Consider the following 18,278-nt stretch of genomic DNA (forward strand, 5'->3'; position numbering starts at 1 on the left):
AGTGATACCTCTTTGTAGTGTTGATTTGCATTGCCCGCTTCTTTGGTTGGCCAAAACGGGCGTATGCGTTTTTCCTGAATATATTCTGGAAGTTAAATTTGAGAGACAGCTTTTTTGTTTTAATTGATTAATTAATTAATTTATTTTTGGCCGTGTTGGGTCTTCGTTTCTGTGCGAAGGCTTTCTCTAGTTGTGGCAAGCGGGGGCCAGTCTTCATCGCGGTGTGCGGGCCTCTCGCTATCGCGGCCTCTCTTGTTGCGTAGCACAGGCTCCAGAGGCGCAGGCTCAGTAGTTGTGGCTCACGGGCCTAGTTGCTCCGCGGCATGTGGGATCTTCCCAGACCAGGGCTCGAACCCGTGTCCCCTGCATTAGCAGGCAGATTCTCAACCACTGCACCACCAGGGAAGCCCCTTGAATAGTTTTGTATTTAAAATTTGTCTGTGGGGACTTCCCTGGTGACGCAGTGGTTAAGAGTCCGCCTGCCCATGCAGGGGACACGGGCTCGAGCCCTGGTCCGGGAAGCTCCCACATGCCGCAGAGCAACCAAGCCTGCGCGGCACAACTACTGAAGCCTGCGCGCCTAGAGCCCGTGCTCGCCCGCAAGAGAAGCCACCGCAATGAGAAGCCCGTGCACCGCAACGAAGAGTAGCCCCGCTCGACGCAACTAGAGAAAGCCCACATGCAGCAACGAAGACCCAACGCAGCCAAACATAAATTAGAAACTAAAATAAAATTTGCCTCTGAATAACTTTGAGTGAATTTGGTATCAGTTGTAAAGTTTGCATCTACATTCACTTCATTCCAAATGGTTTCCAATTAATTGTTCCTTAACTACTTTTAGAAAACTTTTGGGATAGAGACTCCATTTTAGTTTGAATGTCCAGTTTAATGGATTCAGCAGTCCTGTCAGTAGGGCACGCTGCCTCCAGTGACCTGTGAGGGAGGCGCGGCCTGCACTTCCTGCACTGACCACAGGGTGGCGCCGAGTTCGCCTCTCTGACCCACAGCGCATGCTCGTTCCCTGCGAACTCGATTGTGAGGGCAGCTGAGAGGAGTTGAGCCTCCTCAGGCGCGGGGGCGGGGGCGGGGGCGGGGGCCATCGGGTAGGACGCCCGGCTCAGCGTCTCTGCTGAGAGGAGCTCGGTCTCCGTCTCCTTAGGACTCGCTGGGGTTTCGGCTTCAGGACAAAGTGGGGCTGCGTCCACGCTGACTAGGGAACTAGGTTTCCTGAGGACCCAGGTGATGCCTGAGGAAAAGGTGAAGAGACGGTGAGGAAAAGTGGGGAGAAGCTTCCTGTGGGCGACTGACCGTTGAGGGGGTCCGTCTTCGTGTGAGTGAGGGAGGGCTTGGCGTGGAAAGCTGGGTTTTTGGTCAGGTTTGTGTGCAGGGTAGCCAGCATGAGTTATGGGGCGTCCAGTTTTCCCAGCACCATTTATCGTGGGGAGTGTCGTGCTCCTTGGTGTGTCCTTGGTCCCTGTGTCATAAATTCACCGACCCCGTCCGTGTGGGTTGAATTCTGGTCTCTCTGTCCTGTTCCTCTGGTCCCTGTGCCCGTTTTGAGCCAGTTCCACACTGTTTTGGTGACTGTAGCTTCTCAGCAGAGTGTGACGTCAGGGAGGGAGATGCCTCCAGCCCGTTCTCTTTTTTCAGGGTTTCTTTGGCTATTTGGGGTCCTTTGTGGTTCCCCACAGATATTAGGAGGATTTGCTCTATTTGGGGGGAAAATACCATGGAATTTTGGGAGGGATTGCATTCACTGAATCAAAAAGAAACAGATAATTTGAACAGACCAATCACTAGAGATGAACTAGAATCTGTAGTTTAAAAACTCTCCCACAGGGCTTCCCTGGTGGTGCAGTGGTTGAGGATCCACCTGCCAATGCAGGGGACATGGGTTCCATCCCTGATCCGGGAAGATCCCACATGCTGCGGAGCAACTAAGACTGTGTGCCACAACTACTGAGCCTGCGCTCTAGAGCCCAAGAGCCACAACTACTGAGCCCATGTGCCACAACTACTGAAGCCTGTGTGTCTAGGACCCGAGCTCCGCAATGAAGAGTAGCCCCTGCTCACCACAACTAGAGAAAGCCTGTGCACAGCAACAAAGGCCCAGTGCAGAGTTCTCAGAGCTCCCGGTACGAGCTTCTTCCCTTGGGTGGATTCTTGGCTTTTCTCCCAGCATGGCCCCCAAACACCAGTTTTCACTTCCACCCCAAGCAACGAAACCGAAGAAACTGAGACGGACTCCTGCCTCCAGGCCAGAGGAAACGTCTGCTTCTCCGAACTTGCCGAAGGAAGAAGAAGAACAGCAAGAAGCAGTTGAACATATTGATGAAGTACAAAATGAAATAGACAGACTTAACGAACAAGCCAGTGAGGAGATTTTGAAAGTAGAACAGAAATATAACAAACTCCGCCAACCATTTTTTCAGAAGAGGTCGGAATTGATCGCCAAAATCCCAAATTTTGGGGTAACAACATTTGTTCACCATCCACAAGTGTCTGCACTGCTTGGGGAGGAGGATGAAGAGGTGCTGCATTATTTGACAAGAGTCGAAGTGACAGAATTTGAAGGTAGTAAATCAGGTTACAGAATAGATTTTTATTTTGATGAAAACCCTTACTTCGAAACTAAAGTTCTCTCCAAAGAATTTCATCTGAATGAGAGTGGTGATCCATCTTCAAAGTCCACTGAAATCAAATGGAAATCCGGAAAGGATCTGACAAAACGTGCAAGTCAAACGCAGAATAAAGCCAGCAGGAAGAGACAGCATGAGGAACCAGAAAGCTTCTTCACCTGGTTTACTGATCATTCTGATGCAGGTGCAGATGAGTTAGGAGAGGTCATCAAAGATGATATTTGGCCAAATCCATTACAGTACCACTTGGTTCCGGACATGGATGATGAGGAAGGGGAAGGAGAAGAAGATGATGATGATGATGAAGAGGAAGAAGGACTGGAAGATATTGATGAAGAAGGGGATAAGGATGAAGGAAGATGAAGGAGAAGATGACTAATGGAACACTGATGGATTCCAACCTTCCTTTTTTAATTTTCTCCAGTCCCTGGGAGCAAGTTGCAGTCTTTTTTTTTTTTTTCCTCCTTCTCCTCTTGTGCTCAGTTGCCCTGTGTTTGAGGTCTCTTTTCTCCTTTATACCATGGCTCACAACTTATTTTGGGGGGAAATACCTTGAGCAGAATTCAGTGGGAAAAGAATCTCTACCCCTTTCTGTTCCAGATTCATTTTTATCCCTTCCTGTCTCAACAAAAACTTTACGGAATCAACACCACCATGCTCTGTGGGAAAAAAGAAAAACCTTCTGCTCCCTTAGCTCTGCTGGAAGCTGGAGGGTGCTAGGCCCCTGTGTAGTAGTGCATAGAATTCTAGCTTTTTTCCTCCTTTCTCTGTATATTGGGCTCAGAGATTACACTGTGTCTCTATGTGAATATGGACAGTTAGCATTTACCAACATCTATCTGTCTACTTTCTCTTGTTTAAAAAAAGAAAAGAAAAACTTAAAAAAATGGGGTTATAGAAGGTCAGCAAAGGGTGGGTTTGAGATGTTTGGGTGGGTTAAGTGGGCATTTTGACAACATGGCTTCTCCTTTGGCATGTTTAATTGTGATGTTTAACGGACATCCTTGCAGTTTAAGATGACACTTTTAAAATAAAATTCTCTCCTAATGATGACTTGAGCCCTGCCACTCGATGGGAGAATCAGCAGAACCTGTAGGATCTTATTTGCAATTGACATTCTCTATTGTAATTTCGTTCCTGTTTAGTGTTATATTTTTCTTTCTGTTTCACTGGAAAGGAAAGATGATGCTCAGTTTGAAACGTTAAAAGTGTACAAGTTGCTTTGTTACAATAAAACTAAATGTGTACACACACACACAAAAAAAAACAAAGACCCGGCGCAGCCAAAAATAAAGTAAATAAAATAAATAAATTTATTTTAAAAAAAACTCCCCCACAAACAAAAGTCCAGGACCAGATGGCTTCATAGGCAAATTCTACCAAACATACGAAGAAGAACTTATACTGATCCTTCTCAAACTCTTCCAAAAAACTGAAGAGAAGGGAACACTCCCAAAGACATTCTATGAAGCCACCATCACCCTGATACCAAAACCAGACAAAGACACCACCAAAAAAGAAAATTACAGGCCAATATCTTTGATGAGTATAGATGCAAAAATTCTCAACCAAATATAGCAAACTGGATCCAACAACACATAAAAAAGATCATACACCACAACCAAGTGGGATTCATCCCAGGTTCATAAGGATGGTTCAACATATGCAAATCAATCAATGTGATACACCACATAAACAAAAGTCAAAAACCACTTGATCATCTCAATAGATGCAGAAAAAACACTTGACAAAATTCAACATCCATTCATGATAAACACTCTTACCAAAGTGGGTATAGAGGGAATACATCTCAACATAATAAAAGCTATTTATGACAAACCCAGAGCCAATATAATACTCAATGGTGAAAAGTTGAAAGTCCTCCCGCTAAACTCTGGAATAAGACAAGGATACCCACTTCCACCTCTTCTATTCAACATAGTATTGGAAGTCCTAGCCACAGCAATCAGACAAGAAAAAGAAATAAAAGGTATCCAAATTGGAAGAGATAATATCGTCATTATATGCAGATGACATGACTCTATATGTAGAAAACCCTAAAGACTCCACACAAAAACTACGAGAACTGATCAGTGAATTCAGAAACGTAGCAGGATACAAGATTAACATACAGAAATCGGTTGCATTTCTTTACACCAACAATGAAATATCAGAAAGGGAATGTAAAATAAACGATACTTTCCAAAATCACACCCTCAGGACTTCCCTGGTGGTCCAGTGGCTAAGACTCCACAATCCCAATGCAGGGGGCCCGGGTTCCATCCCTGGTCAGGGTACTAGGTCTCACATGCCACAAGTAAGAGTGCGAATGCCGCAAATAAAGATCCCGCATGCCGCAACTAATGATCCCACATGCCGCAACTAAAGATCCTGCACGCAGCAATGAAGATCCCGCACGTGGCAGCCAAGACCCGGCGCAGCCAAATAAAGAAATATTGAAAAAAAATGCACCTCCAAAAATAAAATACTTAGGAATAAATCTGACCAAGGAGGTGCAAGACTTGTATGCTGAGAGCTGTACAACGGTAAAGGAAACTGAAGATGATTCAAAGAAATGGAAAGATAGCCCATGCTCTTGGATTGGAAGAATTTATATTGTTAAAATGACTACACTACCCAAAGCAATCTACAGATGTAATGCAATCCCTATCAAATGACCCATGACATTTTTCACAGAACTAGAACAAATAATCCTAAAATTTATATGGAACCATAAAACACCCAGAATTGCCAAAGCAATCCTGAAGAAAAAGAACAAAGCAACAGGCATAGGTCTCCCAGACTTAAGACAATACTACAAAGCTATAGTAATCAAAACAGCATGGTATTGGCACAAAAACAGACATATGGATCAATGGAGCAGAACAGAGAGCGCAGAAATTAACCCACACACCTATAGTCAATTAGTTTTTGACAAAAAAGGCAAGAATATACAAAGGGAAAAAGTCTCTTCAGCAAGTGGTGCTGGGAAAGTTGGACAGTTGCATGTAAATCAATGAATTGAAAACACACCCTCTCACCATACACAAAAATAAACTCAAAATGGCTTCAAGACTTAAACAGAAGACGTGACACCATAAAATTCCTAGAAGAGAACACAGGCAAAACATTCTCTGACATAAATTGTACCAATGTTTTCTTAGCTCAGTCTCCCAAGGCAATAGGAATAAAAGCAAAAATAAACAAATGGGACCTAATCAAAGATACAAGCTTTTGCACAGCAAAGGAAACCATTAACAAAACGAAAAGACGACCTACAAAACGGGAGAAAATATTTGCAAACAACGCAACCGAGAAGGGCTTGATTTCCAAAATATATGAACAGCTCATACAACTCAACAACAAAAAAATAAATGAACCAATCAAAACAGGGGCAGAAGACCTAAAAAGACATTTCTTCAAAGAAGAAATACAAATAGCTAATAGGCACATGAAAAGATGCTCAAAATCACTAATTATTAGAGAAATGAACATCAAAACTACAATAAGGTACCATCTCACACTGGTCAGAATGGCCATCATGAAAAACTCTCCAAATAACAAATGCTGGAGAGGATGTGGAGAAAAGGGAACCCTCTTACACTGTTGGTGGGAATGTAAATTGGTACAGCCACTTTGGAGAACAGTATGGAGGTTCCTTAAAAAATTCAAAATTGAATTACCATATGATCCAGCAATCCCACTCCTGGGCATATACCCAGACAAAACCCTAATCCAAAGAGATACATGCACCCCTATATTCACAGCAGCACTATTCACAATAGCCAAGACAGGGAAACAACCTAAGTGTCCACTGACAGATGAATGGATAAAGAAGATGTGGTACATGTATACAATGCACTAGTACTCAGCCATAAAAAAGAACAAAATAATGCCATTTGCAGCAACATGGATGCAACTAGAGATTATCATACTAAGTGAAATAAGTCAGAAAGAGAAAGACAAATACCATATGATATCACTTCTATGTGGAATCTAAAATATGACACAAATGAACATACCTATGAAACAGAAACAGACTCATGGACATAGAGAACAGACTTGTGGCTGCCAAGGGGGAGGAGGTTGGGGGAGGGATGGAATGGGAGGTTGGGGTTAACAGATGTAAACTATTAAACATGGAATGGATAAACAAGGCCCTACTGTATAGCACAGGGAACTATATCCAGTATACTATGATAAACCATAACGGAAAAGAATATAAACGGAAAAGAATATAAAAAAAGAATGTATATATATGTATAACTCAATCACTTTGCTAGTTTCTAGTAGTCAGATAGATGTTTTTTCTGTGAATAGAGGGTGCTGAGTCCAGTTCCTTGAACAATGAGTATGTCTTGGCGATTACATTATTGGCGTATGGAACGGTATCTGTGCCAATTTCAACCTCCTGGTTTATGCATCACCGCACCACGCTTTTCCCCTTAAGCAGCCATAAGTGTGTTTTGTAAATGTGTGATGGTGTTCTGTTTGTAATTCAGTTCATGGTTGGCGATTTTTAGATTCCCTTTATAAGTGATATCTTATGATAAGTTTCTCTTGCTGTCTAACTTATTTCACTCTCAATGACCATACATAAGTCCCCCTGAGTTGCTGCGACTGGCCTCATTTCATTGATTTCAGGGCTGAGTAATATTCCGTTGTCCTTAAGTACCAAATTTTCTTTCACCATTTTTTCCTTCCAAGGACTATTAAGCTGTACCCAAGTCGAGGCTGTTGTCAACATAGCAGCAGTAAACGGGGTGCCTGCGTTCTGTGGATTTTTGGTTTTTCCAACATATAGGCCCATGAGTGGAAGCGCCCTATGCTTTGTAGCTCTGTTTTTTAGATGTTTTAGGAAACACAGCACACTTCTCCAGAGTGGCCGTTGGCAATTTACATTCCCCCCTTCAGCGTAACAAGGCTCCCTTTTCTCCTCTCCTTGTCCTGCATATCTGGTTTTTACCCTTTGTGAGGATGGTCCTTTTTTCTGATTCGAAGTGATACCTCTTTGTAGTGTTGATTTGCATTGCCCGCTTCTTTGGTTGGCCAAAACGGGCGTATGCGTTTTTCCTGAATATATTCTGGAAGTTAAATTTGAGAGACAGCTTTTTTGTTTTAATTGATTAATTAATTAATTTATTTTTGGCCGTGTTGGGTCTTCGTTTCTGTGCGAAGGCTTTCTCTAGTTGTGGCAAGCGGGGGCCAGTCTTCATCGCGGTGTGCGGGCCTCTCGCTATCGCGGCCTCTCTTGTTGCGTAGCACAGGCTCCAGAGGCGCAGGCTCAGTAGTTGTGGCTCACGGGCCTAGTTGCTCCGCGGCATGTGGGATCTTCCCAGACCAGGGCTCGAACCCGTGTCCCCTGCATTAGCAGGCAGATTCTCAACCACTGCACCACCAGGGAAGCCCCTTGAATAGTTTTGTATTTAAAATTTGTCTGTGGGGACTTCCCTGGTGACGCAGTGGTTAAGAGTCCGCCTGCCCATGCAGGGGACACGGGCTCGAGCCCTGGTCCGGGAAGCTCCCACATGCCGCAGAGCAACCAAGCCTGCGCGGCACAACTACTGAAGCCTGCGCGCCTAGAGCCCGTGCTCGCCCGCAAGAGAAGCCACCGCAATGAGAAGCCCGTGCACCGCAACGAAGAGTAGCCCCGCTCGACGCAACTAGAGAAAGCCCACATGCAGCAACGAAGACCCAACGCAGCCAAACATAAATTAGAAACTAAAATAAAATTTGCCTCTGAATAACTTTGAGTGAATTTGGTATCAGTTGTAAAGTTTGCATCTACATTCACTTCATTCCAAATGGTTTCCAATTAATTGTTCCTTAACTACTTTTAGAAAACTTTTGGGATAGAGACTCCATTTTAGTTTGAATGTCCAGTTTAATGGATTCAGCAGTCCTGTCAGTAGGGCACGCTGCCTCCAGTGACCTGTGAGGGAGGCGCGGCCTGCACTTCCTGCACTGACCACAGGGTGGCGCCGAGTTCGCCTCTCTGACCCACAGCGCATGCTCGTTCCCTGCGAACTCGATTGTGAGGGCAGCTGAGAGGAGTTGAGCCTCCTCAGGCGCGGGGGCGGGGGCGGGGGCGGGGGCCATCGGGTAGGACGCCCGGCTCAGCGTCTCTGCTGAGAGGAGCTCGGTCTCCGTCTCCTTAGGACTCGCTGGGGTTTCGGCTTCAGGACAAAGTGGGGCTGCGTCCACGCTGACTAGGGAACTAGGTTTCCTGAGGACCCAGGTGATGCCTGAGGAAAAGGTGAAGAGACGGTGAGGAAAAGTGGGGAGAAGCTTCCTGTGGGCGACTGACCGTTGAGGGGGTCCGTCTTCGTGTGAGCGAGGGAGGGCTTGGCGTGGAAAGCTGGGTTTTTGGTCAGGTTTGTGTGCAGGGTAGCCAGCATGAGTTATGGGGCGTCCAGTTTTCCCAGCACCATTTATCGTGGGGAGTGTCGTGCTCCTTGGTGTGTCCTTGGTCCCTGTGTCATAAATTCACCGACCCCGTCCGTGTGGGTTGAATTCTGGTCTCTCTGTCCTGTTCCTCTGGTCCCTGTGCCCGTTTTGAGCCAGTTCCACACTGTTTTGGTGACTGTAGCTTCTCAGCAGAGTGTGACGTCAGGGAGGGAGATGCCTCCAGCCCGTTCTCTTTTTTCAGGGTTTCTTTGGCTATTTGGGGTCCTTTGTGGTTCCCCACAGATATTAGGAGGATTTGCTCTATTTGGGGGGAAAATACCATGGAATTTTGGGAGGGATTGCATTCACTGAATCAAAAAGAAACAGATAATTTGAACAGACCAATCACTAGAGATGAACTAGAATCTGTAGTTTAAAAACTCTCCCACAGGGCTTCCCTGGTGGTGCAGTGGTTGAGGATCCACCTGCCAATGCAGGGGACATGGGTTCCATCCCTGATCCGGGAAGATCCCACATGCTGCGGAGCAACTAAGACTGTGTGCCACAACTACTGAGCCTGCGCTCTAGAGCCCAAGAGCCACAACTACTGAGCCCATGTGCCACAACTACTGAAGCCTGTGTGTCTAGGACCCGAGCTCCGCAATGAAGAGTAGCCCCTGCTCACCACAACTAGAGAAAGCCTGTGCACAGCAACAAAGGCCCAGTGCAGAGTTCTCAGAGCTCCCGGTACGAGCTTCTTCCCTTGGGTGGATTCTTGGCTTTTCTCCCAGCATGGCCCCCAAACACCAGTTTTCACTTCCACCCCAAGCAACGAAACCGAAGAAACTGAGACGGACTCCTGCCTCCAGGCCAGAGGAAACGTCTGCTTCTCCGAACTTGCCGAAGGAAGAAGAAGAACAGCACGAAGCAGTTGAACATATTGATGAAGTACAAAATGAAATAGACAGACTTAACGAACAAGCCAGTGAGGAGATTTTGAAAGTAGAACAGAAATATAACAAACTCCGCCAACCATTTTTTCAGAAGAGGTCGGAATTGATCGCCAAAATCCCAAATTTTGGGGTAACAACATTTGTTCACCATCCACAAGTGTCTGCACTGCTTGGGGAGGAGGATGAAGAGGTGCTGCATTATTTGACAAGAGTCGAAGTGACAGAATTTGAAGATAGTAAATCAGGTTACAGAATAGATTTTTATTTTGATGAAAACCCTTACTTCGAAACTAAAGTTCTCTCCAAAGAATTTCATCTGAATGAGAGTGGTGATCCATCTTCAAAGTCCACTGAAATCAAATGGAAATCCGGAAAGGATCTGACAAAACGTGCAAGTCAAACGCAGAATAAAGCCAGCAGGAAGAGACAGCATGAGGAACCAGAAAGCTTCTTCACCTGGTTTACTGATCATTCTGATGCAGGTGCAGATGAGTTAGGAGAGGTCATCAAAGATGATATTTGGCCAAATCCATTACAGTACCACTTGGTTCCGGACATGGATGATGAGGAAGGGGAAGGAGAAGAAGATGATGATGATGATGAAGAGGAAGAAGGACTGGAAGATATTGATGAAGAAGGGGATAAGGATGAAGGAAGATGAAGGAGAAGATGACTAATGGAACACTGATGGATTCCAACCTTCCTTTTTTAATTTTCTCCAGTCCCTGGGAGCAAGTTGCAGTCTTTTTTTTTTTTTTCCTCCTTCTCCTCTTGTGCTCAGTTGCCCTGTGTTTGAGGTCTCTTTTCTCCTTTATACCATGGCTCACAACTTATTTTGGGGGGAAATACCTTGAGCAGAATTCAGTGGGAAAAGAATCTCTACCCCTTTCTGTTCCAGATTCATTTTTATCCCTTCCTGTCTCAACAAAAACTTTACGGAATCAACACCACCATGCTCTGTGGGAAAAAAGAAAAACCTTCTGCTCCCTTAGCTCTGCTGGAAGCTGGAGGGTGCTAGGCCCCTGTGTAGTAGTGCATAGAATTCTAGCTTTTTTCCTCCTTTCTCTGTATATTGGGCTCAGAGATTACACTGTGTCTCTATGTGAATATGGACAGTTAGCATTTACCAACATCTATCTGTCTACTTTCTCTTGTTTAAAAAAAGAAAAGAAAAACTTAAAAAAATGGGGTTATAGAAGGTCAGCAAAGGGTGGGTTTGAGATGTTTGGGTGGGTTAAGTGGGCATTTTGACAACATGGCTTCTCCTTTGGCATGTTTAATTGTGATGTTTAACGGACATCCTTGCAGTTTAAGATGACACTTTTAAAATAAAATTCTCTCCTAATGATGACTTGAGCCCTGCCACTCGATGGGAGAATCAGCAGAACCTGTAGGATCTTATTTGCAATTGACATTCTCTATTGTAATTTCGTTCCTGTTTAGTGTTATATTTTTCTTTCTGTTTCACTGGAAAGGAAAGATGATGCTCAGTTTGAAACGTTAAAAGTGTACAAGTTGCTTTGTTACAATAAAACTAAATGTGTACACACACACACAAAAAAAAACAAAGACCCGGCGCAGCCAAAAATAAAGTAAATAAAATAAATAAATTTATTTTAAAAAAAACTCCCCCACAAACAAAAGTCCAGGACCAGATGGCTTCATAGGCAAATTCTACCAAACATACGAAGAAGAACTTATACTGATCCTTCTCAAACTCTTCCAAAAAACTGAAGAGAAGGGAACACTCCCAAAGACATTCTATGAAGCCACCATCACCCTGATACCAAAACCAGACAAAGACACCACCAAAAAAGAAAATTACAGGCCAATATCTTTGATGAGTATAGATGCAAAAATTCTCAACCAAATATAGCAAACTGGATCCAACAACACATAAAAAAGATCATACACCACAAGCAAGTGGGATTCATCCCAGGTTCATAAGGATGGTTCAACATATGCAAATCAATCAATGTGATACACCACATAAACAAAAGTCAAAAACCACTTGATCATCTCAATAGATGCAGAAAAAACACTTGACAAAATTCAACATCCATTCATGATAAACACTCTTACCAAAGTGGGTATAGAGGGAATACATCTCAACATAATAAAAGCTATTTATGACAAACCCAGAGCCAATATAATACTCAATGGTGAAAAGTTGAAAGCCCTCCCGCTAAACTCTGGAATAAGACAAGGATACCCACTTCCACCTCTTCTATTCAACATAGTATTGGAAGTCCTAGCCACAGCAATCAGACAAGAAAAAGAAATAAAAGGTATCCAAATTGGAAGAGATAATATCATCATTATATGCAGATGACATGACTCTATATGTAGAAAACCCTAAAGACTCCACACAAAAACTACGAGAACTGATCAGTGAATTCAGAAACGTAGCAGGATACAAGATTAACATACAGAAATCGGTTGCATTTCTTTACACCAACAATGAAATATCAGAAAGGGAATGTAAAATAAACGATACTTTCCAAAATCACACCCTCAGGACTTCCCTGGTGGTCCAGTGGCTAAGACTCCACAATCCCAATGCAGGGGGCCCGGGTTCCATCCCTGGTCAGGGAACTAGGTCTCACATGCCACAAGTAAGAGTGCGAATGCCGCAAATAAAGATCCCGCATGCCGCAGCTAATGATCCCACATGCCGCAACTAAAGATCCTGCACGCAGCAATGAAGATCCCGCACGTGGCAGCCAAGACCCGGCGCAGCCAAATAAAGAAATATTGAAAAAAAATGCACCTCCAAAAATAAAATACTTAGGAATAAATCTGACCAAGGAGGTGCAAGACTTGTATGCTGAGAGCTGTACAACGGTAAAGGAAACTGAAGATGATTCAAAGAAATGGAAAGATAGCCCATGCTCTTGGATTGGAAGAATTTATATTGTTAAAATGACTACACTACCCAAAGCAATCTACAGATGTAATGCAATCCCTATCAAATGACCCATGACATTTTTCACAGAACTAGAACAAATAATCCTAAAATTTATATGGAACCATAAAACACCCAGAATTGCCAAAGCAATCCTGAAGAAAAAGAACAAAGCAACAGGCATAGGTCTCCCAGACTTAAGACAATACTACAAAGCTATAGTAATCAAAACAGCATGGTATTGGCACAAAAACAGACATATGGATCAATGGAGCAGAACAGAGAGCGCAGAAATTAACCCACACACCTATAGTCAATTAGTTTTTGACAAAAAAGGCAAGAATATACAAAGGGAAAAAGTCTCTTCAGCAAGTGGTGCTGGGAAAGTTGGACAGTTGCATGTAAATCAATGAATTGAAAACACACCCTCTCACCATACACAAAAATAAACTCAAAATGGCTTCAAGACTTAAACAGAAGACGTGACACCATAAAATTCCTAGAAGAGAACACAGGCAAAACATTCTCTGACATAAATTGTACCAATGTTTTCTTAGCTCAGTCTCCCAAGGCAATAGGAATAAAAGCAAAAATAAACAAATGGGACCTAATCAAAGATACAAGCTTTTGCACAGCAAAGGAAACCATTAACAAAACGAAAAGACGACCTACAAAACGGGAGAAAATATTTGCAAACAACGCAACCGAGAAGGGCTTGATTTCCAAAATATATGAACAGCTCATACAACTCAACAACAAAAAAATAAATGAACCAATCAAAACAGGGGCAGAAGACCTAAAAAGACATTTCTTCAAAGAAGAAATACAAATAGCTAATAGGCACATGAAAAGATGCTCAAAATCACTAATTATTAGAGAAATGAACATCAAAACTACAATAAGGTACCATCTCACACTGGTCAGAATGGCCATCATGAAAAACTCTCCAAATAACAAATGCTGGAGAGGATGTGGAGAAAAGGGAACCCTCTTACACTGTTGGTGGGAATGTAAATTGGTACAGCCACTTTGGAGAACAGTATGGAGGTTCCTTAAAAAATTCAAAATTGAATTACCATATGATCCAGCAATCCCACTCCTGGGCATATACCCAGACAAAACTCTAATCCAAAGAGATACATGCACCCCTATATTCACAGCAGCACTATTCACAATAGCCAAGACAGGGAAACAACCTAAGTGTCCACTGACAGATGAATGGATAAAGAAGATGTGGTACATGTATACAATGCACTAGTACTCAGCCATAAAAAAGAACAAAATAATGCCATTTGCAGCAACATGGATGCAACTAGAGATTATCATACTAAGTGAAATAAGTCAGAAAGAGAAAGACAAATACCATATGATATCACTTCTATGTGGAATCTAAAATACGACACAAATGAACATACCTATGAAACAGAAACAGACTCATGGACATAGAGAACAGACTTGTGGCTGCCAAGGGGGAGGAGGTTGGGGGAGGGATGGAATGGGAGGTTGGGGTTAACAGATGTAAACTATTAAACATGGAATGGATAAACAAGGCCCTACTGTATAGCACAGGGAACTATATCCAGTATACTATGATAAACCATAACGGAAAAGAATATAAACGGAAAAGAATATAAAAAAAGAATGTATATATATGTATAACTCAATCACTTTGCTAGTTTCTAGTAGTCAGATAGATGTTTTTTCTGTGAATAGAGGGTGCTGAGTCCAGTTCCTTGAACAATGAGTATGTCTTGGCGATTACATTATTGGCGTATGGAACGGTATCTGTGCCAATTTCAACCTCCTGGTTTATGCATCACCGCACCACGCTTTTCCCCTTAAGCAGCCATAAGTGTGTTTTGTAAATGTGTGATGGTGTTCTGTTTGTAATTCAGTTCATGGTTGGCGATTTTTAGATTCCCTTTATAAGTGATATCTTATGATAAGTTTCTCTTGCTGTCTAACTTATTTCACTCTCAATGACCATACATAAGTCCCCCTGAGTTGCTGCGACTGGCCTCATTTCATTGATTTCAGGGCTGAGTAATATTCCGTTGTCCTTAAGTACCAAATTTTCTTTCACCATTTTTTCCTTCCAAGGACTATTAAGCTGTACCCAAGTCGAGGCTGTTGTCAACATAGCAGCAGTAAACGGGGTGCCTGCGTTCTGTGGATTTTCGGTTTTTCCAACATATAGGCCCATGAGTGGAAGCGCCCTATGCTTTGTAGCTCTGTTTTTTAGATGTTTTAGGAAACACAGCACACTTCTCCAGAGTGGCCGTTGGCAATTTACATTCCCCCCTTCAGCGTAACAAGGCTCCCTTTTCTCCTCTCCTTGTCCTGCATATCTGGTTTTTACCCTTTGTGAGGATGGTCCTTTTTTCTGATTCGAAGTGATACCTCTTTGTAGTGTTGATTTGCATTGCCCGCTTCTTTGGTTGGCCAAAACGGGCGTATGCGTTTTTCCTGAATATATTCTGGAAGTTAAATTTGAGAGACAGCTTTTTTGTTTTAATTGATTAATTAATTAATTTATTTTTGGCCGTGTTGGGTCTTCGTTTCTGTGCGAAGGCTTTCTCTAGTTGTGGCAAGCGGGGGCCAGTCTTCATCGCGGTGTGCGGGCCTCTCACTATCGCAGCCTCTCTTGTTGCGTAGCACAGGCTCCAGAGGCGCAGGCTCAGTAGTTGTGGCTCACGGGCCTAGTTGCTCCGCGGCATGTGGGATCTTCCCAGACCAGGGCTCGAACCCGTGTCCCCTGCATTAGCAGGCAGATTCTCAACCACTGCACCACCAGGGAAGCCCCTTGAATAGTTTTGTATTTAAAATTTGTCTGTGGGGACTTCCCTGGTGACGCAGTGGTTAAGAGTCCGCCTGCCCATGCAGGGGACACGGGCTCGAGCCCTGGTCCGGGAAGCTCCCACATGCCGCAGAGCAACCAAGCCTGCGCGGCACAACTACTGAAGCCTGCGCGCCTAGAGCCCGTGCTCGCCCGCAAGAGAAGCCACCGCAATGAGAAGCCCGTGCACCGCAACGAAGAGTAGCCCCGCTCGACGCAACTAGAGAAAGCCCACATGCAGCAACGAAGACCCAACGCAGCCAAACATAAATTAGAAACTAAAATAAAATTTGCCTCTGAATAACTTTGAGTGAATTTGGTATCAGTTGTAAAGTTTGCATCTACATTCACTTCATTCCAAATGGTTTCCAATTAATTGTTCCTTAACTACTTTTAGAAAACTTTTGGGATAGAGACTCCATTTTAGTTTGAATGTCCAGTTTAATGGATTCAGCAGTCCTGTCAGTAGGGCACGCTGCCTCCAGTGACCTGTGAGGGAGGCGCGGCCTGCACTTCCTGCACTGACCACAGGGTGGCGCCGAGTTCGCCTCTCTGACCCACAGCGCATGCTCGTTCCCTGCGAACTCGATTGTGAGGGCAGCTGAGAGGAGTTGAGCCTCCTCAGGCGTGGGGGCGGGGGCGGGGGCGGGGGCCTTCGGGTAGGACGCCCGGCTCAGCGTCTCTGCTGAGAGGAGCTCGGTCTCCGTCTCCTTAGGACTCGCTGGGGTTTCGGCTTCAGGACAAAGTGGGGCTGCGTCCACGCTGACTAGGGAACTAGGTTTCCTGAGGACCCAGGTGATGCCTGAGGAAAAGGTGAAGAGACGGTGAGGAAAAGTGGGGAGAAGCTTCCTGTGGGCGACTGACCGTTGAGGGGGTCCGTCTTCGTGTGAGCGAGGGAGGGCTTGGCGTGGAAAGCTGGGTTTTTGGTCAGGTTTGTGTGCAGGGTAGCCAGCATGAGTTATGGGGCGTCCAGTTTTCCCAGCACCATTTATCGTGGGGAGTGTCGTGCTCCTTGGTGTGTCCTTGGTCCCTGTGTCATAAATTCACCGACCCCGTCCGTGTGGGTTGAATTCTGGTCTCTCTGTCCTGTTCCTCTGGTCCCTGTGCCCGTTTTGAGCCAGTTCCACACTGTTTTGGTGACTGTAGCTTCTCAGCAGAGTGTGACGTCAGGGAGGGAGATGCCTCCAGCCCGTTCTCTTTTTTCAGGGTTTCTTTGGCTATTTGGGGTCCTTTGTGGTTCCCCACAGATATTAGGAGGATTTGCTCTATTTGGGGGGAAAATACCATGGAATTTTGGGAGGGATTGCATTCACTGAATCAAAAAGAAACAGATAATTTGAACAGACCAATCACTAGAGATGAACTAGAATCTGTAGTTTAAAAACTCTCCCACAGGGCTTCCCTGGTGGTGCAGTGGTTGAGGATCCACCTGCCAATGCAGGGGACATGGGTTCCATCCCTGATCCGGGAAGATCCCACATGCTGCGGAGCAACTAAGACTGTGTGCCACAACTACTGAGCCTGCGCTCTAGAGCCCAAGAGCCACAACTACTGAGCCCATGTGCCACAACTACTGAAGCCTGTGTGTCTAGGACCCGAGCTCCACAATGAAGAGTAGCCCCTGCTCACCACAACTAGAGAAAGCCTGTGCACAGCAACAAAGGCCCAGTGCAGAGTTCTCAGAGCTCCCGGTACGAGCTTCTTCCCTTGGGTGGATTCTTGGCTTTTCTCCCAGCATGGCCCCCAAACACCAGTTTTCACTTCCACCCCAAGCAACGAAACCGAAGAAACTGAGACGGACTCCTGCCTCCAGGCCAGAGGAAACGTCTGCTTCTCCGAACTTGCCGAAGGAAGAAGAAGAACAGCAAGAAGCAGTTGAACATATTGATGAAGTACAAAATGAAATAGACAGACTTAACGAACAAGCCAGTGAGGAGATTTTGAAAGTAGAACAGAAATATAACAAACTCCGCCAACCATTTTTTCAGAAGAGGTCGGAATTGATCGCCAAAATCCCAAATTTTGGGGTAACAACATTTGTTCACCATCCACAAGTGTCTGCACTGCTTGGGGAGGAGGATGAAGAGGTGCTGCATTATTTGACAAGAGTCGAAGTGACAGAATTTGAAGGTAGTAAATCAGGTTACAGAATAGATTTTTATTTTGATGAAAACCCTTACTTCGAAACTAAAGTTCTCTCCAAAGAATTTCATCTGAATGAGAGTGGTGATCCATCTTCAAAGTCCACTGAAATCAAATGGAAATCCGGAAAGGATCTGACAAAACGTGCAAGTCAAACGCAGAATAAAGCCAGCAGGAAGAGACAGCATGAGGAACCAGAAAGCTTCTTCACCTGGTTTACTGATCATTCTGATGCAGGTGCAGATGAGTTAGGAGAGGTCATCAAAGATGATATTTGGCCAAATCCATTACAGTACCACTTGGTTCCGGACATGGATGATGAGGAAGGGGAAGGAGAAGAAGATGATGATGATGATGAAGAGGAAGAAGGACTGGAAGATATTGATGAAGAAGGGGATAAGGATGAAGGAAGATGA

General features: G+C 44.4%; 3 pseudogenes across 3 annotated transcripts; all 3 read left to right on the forward strand.

The window, feature by feature from the left end:
* The first annotated feature begins 2,180 nt into the window (after positions 1 to 2,180).
* Positions 2,181 to 3,002, forward strand: LOC309652128 (protein SET pseudogene; annotated as a pseudogene). The gene has a single exon. The product of its transcript is annotated as a protein SET pseudogene (transcript).
* Positions 3,003 to 9,818: 6,816 nt separating this feature from the next.
* LOC309652129 (protein SET pseudogene) lies at positions 9,819 to 10,640 on the forward strand (annotated as a pseudogene). The gene has a single exon. The product of its transcript is annotated as a protein SET pseudogene (transcript).
* A 6,816-nt stretch (positions 10,641 to 17,456) lies between these two features.
* On the forward strand, positions 17,457 to 18,278 carry LOC309652130 (protein SET pseudogene; annotated as a pseudogene). The gene has a single exon. The product of its transcript is annotated as a protein SET pseudogene (transcript).

This window comes from Balaenoptera physalus, assembly GCF_965194825.1.
Source record: "Balaenoptera physalus genome assembly, chromosome: X".
NCBI lineage: Eukaryota > Metazoa > Chordata > Mammalia > Artiodactyla > Balaenopteridae > Balaenoptera > Balaenoptera physalus.